Source organism: Copadichromis virginalis, linkage group LG1, assembly GCF_057382275.1.
Source record: "Copadichromis virginalis isolate Kocher_CV1m ecotype Utaka linkage group LG1, C_Virginalis_male_GT1.1, whole genome shotgun sequence".
Classification (NCBI taxonomy): Eukaryota; Metazoa; Chordata; class Actinopteri; order Cichliformes; family Cichlidae; genus Copadichromis; species Copadichromis virginalis.
Genome location: NC_140618.1, coordinates 23868807 through 23878072, shown reverse-complemented (window position 1 = coordinate 23878072; position 9266 = coordinate 23868807). Strand labels below are relative to the sequence as shown.

At 40.1% G+C, this 9266-nt stretch overlaps 1 long non-coding RNA gene across 2 annotated transcripts; it reads left to right on the top strand.

Annotated features, from left to right (window-relative positions):
* The first annotated feature begins 6397 nt into the window (after positions 1 to 6397).
* Positions 6398 to 8924, top strand: LOC146718785 (uncharacterized). 2 transcript variants are annotated; one of them, XR_014920345.1, is made up of 5 exons: positions 6398 to 6605; positions 7413 to 7651; positions 7749 to 7860; positions 8176 to 8265; positions 8378 to 8921. It is a non-coding gene; the product is annotated as an uncharacterized LOC146718785 (long non-coding RNA). The 2 variants fall into 2 exon arrangements; XR_014920344.1 differs by lacking the exon at positions 6398 to 6605 and having other exon boundaries at positions 6959 to 7651; positions 8378 to 8924.
* Positions 8925 to 9266: the final 342 nt, after the last annotated feature.

The window sequence follows — 9266 nt, the reverse complement described above, 5'->3', positions numbered from 1 at the left end:
GTTACCATGGTTACTGCATAATCAGCTGTAATCTAAACAGCTGGCACAGCAGAAACCTACCGGCGACATGAGTGTTTATGGTTGTCATTGCAAAAGAACTGTCTGAAGGTTAACTGACGTTAACTTGGATAAATTATAGTTAAAGAGTATCACACTTAACACCCACGTGAGCTGTGTGACTGTTCACCACTGCACTGAAGTCAGTAGGCTATTACTTAAATACACGTGCTGTCATAAACTATGATATAAATAGGGAGGTCCTATTAACATGTTTAGTTTTAAAGGACACCTTCCTGCCTTTAGTGTCATTCATGAGCAGTATTAGTTTTCTTCAAACATCCAGAAGTCTGCACGATGTGTTTCATAGTTTCTAACAAGCCTTTGACAGTTAAACATAACATGACCGAAACACCAACAACCCCCCCCCCCCAAAAAAAAAATCACACAAATTATTTGTTAACCGCATTTATTTTTACTTAAATAAACTCTAAAAATTCTAACAGATCGCTGGTGCTCAGAATACAGTTGAATAACTATTAAAAAACGGATGATATAATATTTCTGTCCAGGTTGCAGTCTCACTGGTGTCAAGCCAGCCTCCAATTCGAGACTTGCAGTCAAGCCAGCCTCCAGTTTGTTTTACGTTCCCTGTGTATTCAAAGTATTACGGGAATGGATGTGGAAACCGGATTTCAAAATAAAAGCCAACTTCGAGTGAATTAACAGATATGTTAATAACATATAATTTAGGCTTTTTTTTTTTATTATTATTTTTTTTTACAAACTCTAATGTTAGATCTATATGACACAGCCTTGTACCCTAATTGTGCCCTGTCACTATCAAGGCCATCTTATTTTAGATTTCAAAGTAAAAGCCCTGTGAATCTTCATTTTTGAACTACTCTTTCAATGACTTAATAATGCTCTTAAAAGCCAAAGTCGTATTTCCAAATACTATTTGAACTTTATATCAACACTTTCCAACCACAGTCTTTTTCACAGTGATACGATATCAATATCAAGTCATTCTGATTATGCCTTCCAAAATAAAAGACTTTTTAAATTGTCCATAATTGACCTAACTTTCAGTGATTTCAAAATGTTTTAAAATGGAAATTTCCTGTTTCCACAGGGTAATTCCACTCCAGCTCAACAGTATACAGCCCCACAGTGATACCATATCAATATCAAGACATTCTGATTTTGCTTTAAAAAATAAAAGCAATTTCAAACTGCCCATATCTGAGTTGCTCCTGGAACAATTTCAAAATGCTCTAAAATGGAAAATTCCTGTTTCCACAGGGTAATTCCACCTTAGATCAACAGTATACAGCCCCACAGTGATACCATATCAATATCAAGTCATTCTGATTATGCCTTCCAAAATAAAAGACTTTTCAAATTGTCCATAATTGACCTAACTTTCAGTGATTTCAAAATGCTCTAAAATGGAAATTTCCTGTTTCCACAGGGTAATTCCACTCCAGATCAACAGTATACAGCCCCACAGTGATACCATATTAATATCAAGTCATTCTGATTTTGCCTTCCAAAGTAAAAGCCTTTTCAAATTGTCCACAATTGACCTACCTTTCAGTGATTTCAAAATATATTTCAAAAAAGCCTAAATTATATGTTATTATGTTCTTAACATATCTGTTAATTCACTCGAAGTTGGCTTTTATTTTGAAATCCGGTTTCCACATCCATTCCCGTAATACTTTGAATACACAGGGAACGTAAAACAAACTGGAGGCTGGCTTGACTGCAAGTCTCGAATTGGAGGCTGGCTTGACACATGTGCAGCACTCTCCATGATGAACACGCTGTTGCAAACTCTGCTCCTCTCGGTGGAAATGCGCCTTCTCTTTCCTCTTTGTATAAAACATTTTAAAGGTCAGTTTAGTCTCAAAATTCACTGTTAAATCCAAAACACACCAGATAAAGAAAAGCGAACGGTTCAGTCTAACACATGTGCCAGTGAACTATTAAACTTCAGTAAAACTATGCAGTTATGAAACGTAGCTTTAACCTCAGCCAAACCGATTTGCTCAGTTGTAAATAAAACAGCGACAAACAAAACCTGAGTGAATTAAGGCCAGTGTTTAACCACTGAGAGCTGAAACTCAGGTGAGGTTTCAAAGATGTGTGCCGGTGATTGGACATCAGCTGCTGATAAAGTGGGTTCGCCTATAAAGTGCTCTCGGAAAAAAAACAAAACTATATTTACTTATCTTGTGCAGAAAAATGCGCCGACATTGCGTTATATCGAGCACCGGCTGCCCAGTTAAACTGTTACTATCACCAGGTAACGTGGGCGTGTTTCTTGAATTAGCAGCAGGTGTTAAACAGCTGACAGGTGAGGAGGAGGAGGATGCATGCAGGTAAACTGAGGCTGTGTCCCAATTCAGGGTCTGCACGCTTGAAGTACGCATTTTAAGTGCGGTCACCGCCACGCGACGACGGCTGTCGTGTAGGGGAGACCGGGGATAGTTGTAACATTTTTGACATTTCTGTCTGTAAATTGAAGCTCTTTTAAGGTAGTGGATTCAAAGTGTAATGCAAAGTATCTACATGTCTCGGCTATTAAATAGTGCAGCTATTTTCTCTGCAGCACAATTACCCATTGCATGGTATGGCCTCAAACACAAAGAGTGAAATGTTACAATTAACCCCATAGTCTGGGTTAGTTGTAACATATCCTGGGGTGAAATGTAACACAATGAAATAAGGGTACTAACAAAACATTAACATGTAATCTTTGTTTATTCAACACATGAATGCACTTAGAGCCATTTATGTAGCTATTTGTGTGTGTGACAGAATGCAGAAATCTAGCTTTTGAACATATTCCAACCCCCCAAAAAAGACAAGTTATGGAATTTTCTGCAACTGAATATTTCATTAATTTTGGTTGGTCTTCCTCGAGGTTGGCCTCATTGGCTCAGTGGGCATTATAACCTACAACTCTTGCACCAATTTTGAACATAACAATGAAGCTGGAAAAATGTAGTTGTTCACCAGCATCGCAATTCCATTACTTTTTATCATGGCTTACCTTGGCGTGGTTTGCAAAGTGCTTCAGAAAGATGAGGAAATCTGTTTCTTGCACCCATCCTGATTTATTTCCACTACCAGTACTTCCTACTGGTCCATCTCTGACACAGTGGTCTGCATAATGTATGTGTGGGAACACAAACAGTGGAGGAATTGTGTTGCCAATGGCATTAACCGCATGTACAAATGAAACCAGTGAACCTCTCTCTGCTGATGTCGTTGCCCCAACTTGTTTAATATAAGTTAAAGTAATAGTGCGGTAAGTTGTAACATCTGCATTATTGTTACAACTAACCCATACTGTTGCTGTTACAACTGACCCAGACTCCTATAGCCATGAACTAGCTAACATTACAGGCAACGGCTAAAACATTAGCACTAAAGACCTACACAGAATATATCCCCACAGACATACAAATAACACAATTTAAGTTTGATGAGTTTAACTGAAAAGCAAATAATGCTATTAGAAATTGAAATAAAGTAGAAAAACTTACTTTTTGCCATACAAATTACTTTTTTTCGTGTTAAATTGTCTGTGTTTGACAAAATGTGCTGATTTTTCACATGTGATAGCAGAACTGAGTTGGGCATGCACAGGATGAGTCACATCATTTGAAACTTAGCCCTGATTGGAGAAATTGGAAGTGTTACAACTGACCCACGTTACAACTATCCCCGGTCTCCCCTACTTCAAATGCATACTTCAAATGCATACTCCAAATGCGCCGTCGATTTCCCCAAATATCAAGCGTGGTCCGGTGCACGCTTCGTGGTCCCATATATCCCACAATTCATAGCGCGGTGGTGGGTGTGGATAATTTTGCCGCAAAATACGGCAGAAGGGAGCAGCCGAAGAGGGTTTTTTTTTCTCCAAACTTTATTGAACTTATAAAGCGAACAGTCAATAATTCCAGTTCAGTTTGTACAGTAGACATACAAGGCAAATAAGAGTAACAATATACAGTACAATGAAATAAGAAGGATAAATAAATAAAGGATAAAAAAAGAAAAAAGAAAAAAAAGGGGGGGGGAGGATGTGACAGACTTCATAACAACTTTGTACTTGAAAGTTGTGACAGCTCATTCGTTAAACATTTCTGAATGAATTTCAATCAATGATAAACCTTTTATATTGGAAGTTAATTTAAGAGAGTTTAAGTAATATTCAATTTCAATCAAAACCAAATTAAATGATGGGGTTGAGTCTTGAAATTGACATTTATGTATGTGGAATTAATAAGATGGAGCGGCCGAAGAGTGAACTGTCAAAAGTACTGAATATGACGTCACTTATTTATGTGCGAATGTTTAATAATTAAAGTCAGTCATATATCCACAAACACAACAAGCTGAAAGTCAGATATATATATATATATATATATATATATATATATATATATATATATATATATATATATAGGGGTGGGAGTTAAAAAGCTTGTCTTCATCCCACTCCTTTTCGAGCTAAACTTGTTTTTTCTTTTTTTGTGTAATTGTACATTACAATAACCTTATTATTTGGTTGCTCGAATAAAAGACATTCATTCATTCATTCATTCATTCATATATATATATATATATATATAAAAAAAAAAAAACACCCAGCACGCCCCTGCGGGCGGTTTATCCTTCAAGCTCGGGTCCTCTACCAGAGGCCTGGGAGCTTGAGGGTCCTGCGCAGTATCTTAGCTGTTCCCAGGACTGCGCTCTTCTGGACAGAGATTTCCGATGTTGTTCCCGGGATCTGCTGGAGCCACTCGCCTAGCTTGGGAGTCACCGCACCTAGTGCTCCGATTACCACGGGGACCACCGTTACCTTCACCCTCCACATCCTCTCGAGCTCTTCTCTGAGCCCTTGGTATTTCTCCAGCTTCTCGTGTTCCTTCTTCCTGATATTGCTGTCATTCGGAACCGCTACATCGATCACTACGGCCGTCTTCTTCTGTTTGTCTACCACCACTATGTCCGGTTGGTTAGCCACCACCATTTTGTCCGTCTGTATCTGGAAGTCCCACAGGATCTTAGCTCGGTCATTCTCCACCACCCTTGGGGGCATCTCCCATTTTGACCTCAGGACTTCCAGGTTATACTCGGCACAGATGTTCCTGTACACTATGCCGGCCACTTGGTTATGGCGTTCCATGTATGCCTTGCCTGCTAGCATCTTGCACCCTGCTGTTATGTGCTGGATTGTCTCTGGGGTATCTTTACACAGCCTGCACCTGGGGTCTTGCCTGGTGTGATAGACCCCAGCCTCTATGGATCTTGTGCTCAGAGCTTGTTCTTGTGCTGCCATGATTAGTGCCTCTGTGCTGTCTTTCAGTCCAGCTTTGTCCAGCCACTGGTAGGATTTCTGGATATCAGCCACCTCCTCTATCTGCCGGTGGTACATACCGTGCAGGGGCCTGTCCTTCCATGATGGTTCCTCGTCTCCCTCCTCTTTCTTGGGTTTCTGCTGCCTGAGGTATTCACTGAGCACTCGGTCAGTTGGGGCCATCTTCCCAATGTATTCTTGGATGTTTGTTGTCTCATCCTGGACTGTGGTGCTGACACTCACCAGTCCCCGGCCCCCTTCCTTCCGCTTAGCGTACAGCCTCAGGGTGCTGGACTTGGGGTGAAACCCTCCATGCATGGTAAGGAGCTTTCTTGTCTTTATGTCAGTGGCTTCTATCTCCTCCTTTGGCCAGCCTATTACCCCAGCAGGGTACCTGATCACGGGCAGGGCGTACGTGTTGATGGCCCGGATCTTGTTCTTACCATTCAGCTGACTCCTCAGGACTTGCCTGACCCTCTGCAGGTACTTGGTGGTTGCAGCTTTTCTAGCGGCCTCTTCATGGTTCCCATTCGCCTGCGGGATCCCCAAGTACTTGTAACTGTCCTCTATGTCTGCAATGTTGCCTTCTGGTAGTTCAATCCCCTCAGTTCTGACTACCTTCCCTCTCTTTGTTACCATCCGGCTACACTTCTCCAGTCCGAACGACATTCCAATGTCATTGCTGTATAGCCTGGTAGTGTGGATCAGTGAATTGATGTCTCGTTCACTCTTGGCATACAGCTTGATGTCATCCATGTACAGGAGGTGGCTGACAACTGCTCCGTTCCGTAGTCGGTATCCGTAGCCAGTCTTGTTAATGATCTCACTGAGGGGGTTCAGGCCTATGCAGAACAGCAGTGGGGACAGAGCATCTCCTTGGTAGATCCCGCACTTGATGGTGACTTGTGCTATGGGCTTGGAGTTGGCCTCTACCCAGATAGCAAGGAGACATTGAACAGATGTTGATTTTCCATCTGAACCATCAGAATCGTCAGGATTGAAATGTCAACACAAAACCAATCACGTTGAAAAACCATCGATTTATGGTTGAGCGGGAAATTAAAGCTGCTACCACTTGGACTATTCCGCAGCACCCCTCTCAGTGGTACATCCCTCCAGGTAACCATTGTCTTGTACAGTAGAGCGGGACATTAGATTTACTCTCAGCGGAATTGACCGGAGAAGGCATCAGTTCATGCACTGCACTGGCCTGCACCACGATTAGTATAAGGTAAGAATGAATGACTTTTGTTCTATTCGTTATTTCCACGGTTGCATTTGAATAACAGTAAAAAAAAAAAAAAAAAACTTGTTAATGTAAAGTTTCGGATAAAATGTGGGAGCCCGAAATTGTGTCTACTTTCATCTTACAATCTGGCAACAAATAAATTGCACTGCAAACAAAGTCTATCAACAAAGAAAACATTTCGTTTCATACTTTTCCGTTATATTCCCTTATAAAGCTAGCTTTAACGCTTCAAGGGTTCCTTTGTTCTTGCCGTCGCCTCGGCGCTTGACCCAGACTTTCGCTCTGTAGTTGCTTTTTAGCATAGTACTACAAAAAATTGTAAATCTGTGATTGATAAACGTAAAGGTAACTGTATAAATGTGTTCAATGACTTTGTTACTTTTAATGATTGGAGAGCACCCGCTTCGATTCGCACTCAATTCAAACTTTACGCTGCACGCTCACCTAACTTGCGTTTGCACCTTTTGTCCGCACGTAAACTGCGTTTAGCATTTACGTGTGGACGAGGAAGACGGAGAAAACGCAGCGTCAAAGGTGTGCGCCTATTTTGACGCCACACTGTGCGCCAAGTTTTTGTCTCGGTGCCATGAATTCCTACAATGGCAGACTTAGACAAAATACTGTTAATTTTATTATCTTCAGTGTTTAAATGCTTACATATACGGGTTTGCTTGTAATTGTTGCCTATATACATTTTAAGCTATTATTTATTATTTAGTTCAATCAATAGATCAAGTTTTGTAGTGACTATGAAATATATTGTAATTATCTGTTTCCTGTTTATCCTAGACAGGGCAAAAAAGGACTCCAAATTTAAAAAAAGATAAAAATGAAAGACTGGTGCATTGTGCAGTTTAGCACTGGTGGTACAGAAATAGTCCCTAGATCATGGATAAATGGGGAGAAATTGTCATGGCCTCCATATCCTCCGTGAGACACATTCAGGATCCACGACGCAGTAAAGAGGAGAGTTCATCCTGGTGCAACATGGCTCACCTATGCACCAGTCCGACTTCTAATAAGCCATGGTGGGTATCATCTGGATTGGTATTGTATAAATGTAACAATAACAAGTTTTTCGTGTCCTAATTTATGTCTGGCCATACATTGTGTTTGTACTTCCAGACACATTTCACGAAGCAGAACGCAGTCTTCAGAAATATCTAAGTGAACACTGTGATACGTCTGACCTTCAGTCCGAAGCTGAAACTCAGACCAGTCATAAAAGAAAGCACAAGTAAAACTTTTTTTATTTCACAAACATATCTTTGATTGCTAAGAATTTATGATCTTGTCTTTTATACATATCTGTGGTGCTTGCATACTGCAATATCACCACATAATATAGTCCAAAAAGTGGAAGCTTGTAAACTTTTTATAAATGCAAAGCCGTGTACACTTGTGCAATTCAAAAATTCCTTGTATACTGTACCTTCTTGCACATCTCCGTTTCCTGTGTGTGTTGTTATAAATCAAACTGTAACTTTAGGAAAAAATATTCCAAAAGCACATTTGTAATTACTTATGACCGTTTTCAACTTTTTTTCTTTAGACCAAATCCCCTGTACACATATAGTGACTCAGAGGATGAGCAGCCCACAAAAAAAATGGTTTCCCCAGGCCCCTCGAGTGAAAATACCAGGTAATAAAATACTGTCTAGTGTCTTTGTACATGTCTGTGTGTGACACAAGGAAACGTTTGACAAGTTGTCTGTATTCTTAAATACTTAAAAAAAAAATTCTTTTTCTGTCAGACCTGACGAGAGCTGTTAACGAACTCCGTGAGGAGGTCAGAGCCATCCGCAATACCGGCTGCAATGAATCGGTAGATGCTGGGGTACTGCCTCTGGATTTGCCCTTGCACAACATTGAGGAGCTAAACAATGCAGAGCCAGCTCTTCAATCACAAGAGGCAAATAAGGCAAAGGTAAGTATATAAAGGTTATGTACACTTTGTAACTATAAAGTGTAATAGCTGTCAGATGTGATTTAAATACATAACAACGGCCTGTTGATTAAACACACAAGCACTTGCATACACATTTAAGACATGAGACACGCTAATTCCATCTCTTAAAATGTGTCTATAGGTGAGACGCTTTGCCTTGATTGGAGCCTGACGCAGCAGTTAGGGGCAAACTCTATGTCCGAGTTAGTCTTTGCACAAGCAGTGCAGAAATGGCTCCGATACGCCCCAGATCGTTTGGGTGGTGCAGGACGCACATCATGCAAAAAATTACAAACTTCTGTGAATCATATAAACGTAAATCAGAAACTGTCTTTTAATAAAGTATTTAGCAAACGAAACATGCCTATTGACCCTTTTTTTGTTTATTTTTTTTCTCTGTTACATCACATGCAATGCTTTCTTATTTTAGGATATTAATATTGACATGATACATTGTGAGACATTTGGGGTTTTTTTATAAAGGGTGTCCAATTTAAGGAATAAGTACAATTATGTGTTTAGGTGGTTGAAGTATTGATGGAAACATGCAGTAGTTTAGTATTGGTTAAAATACCTATAAAGAAAGGTAGATTTCCAGTCATGATTTAACTGTTTTAATAAAAAGCAACTGTGCGAAAGAGGCGGAAAATCAACACCATAGCTCAACAGTGTTTCAATATCAGAATCTGACATTG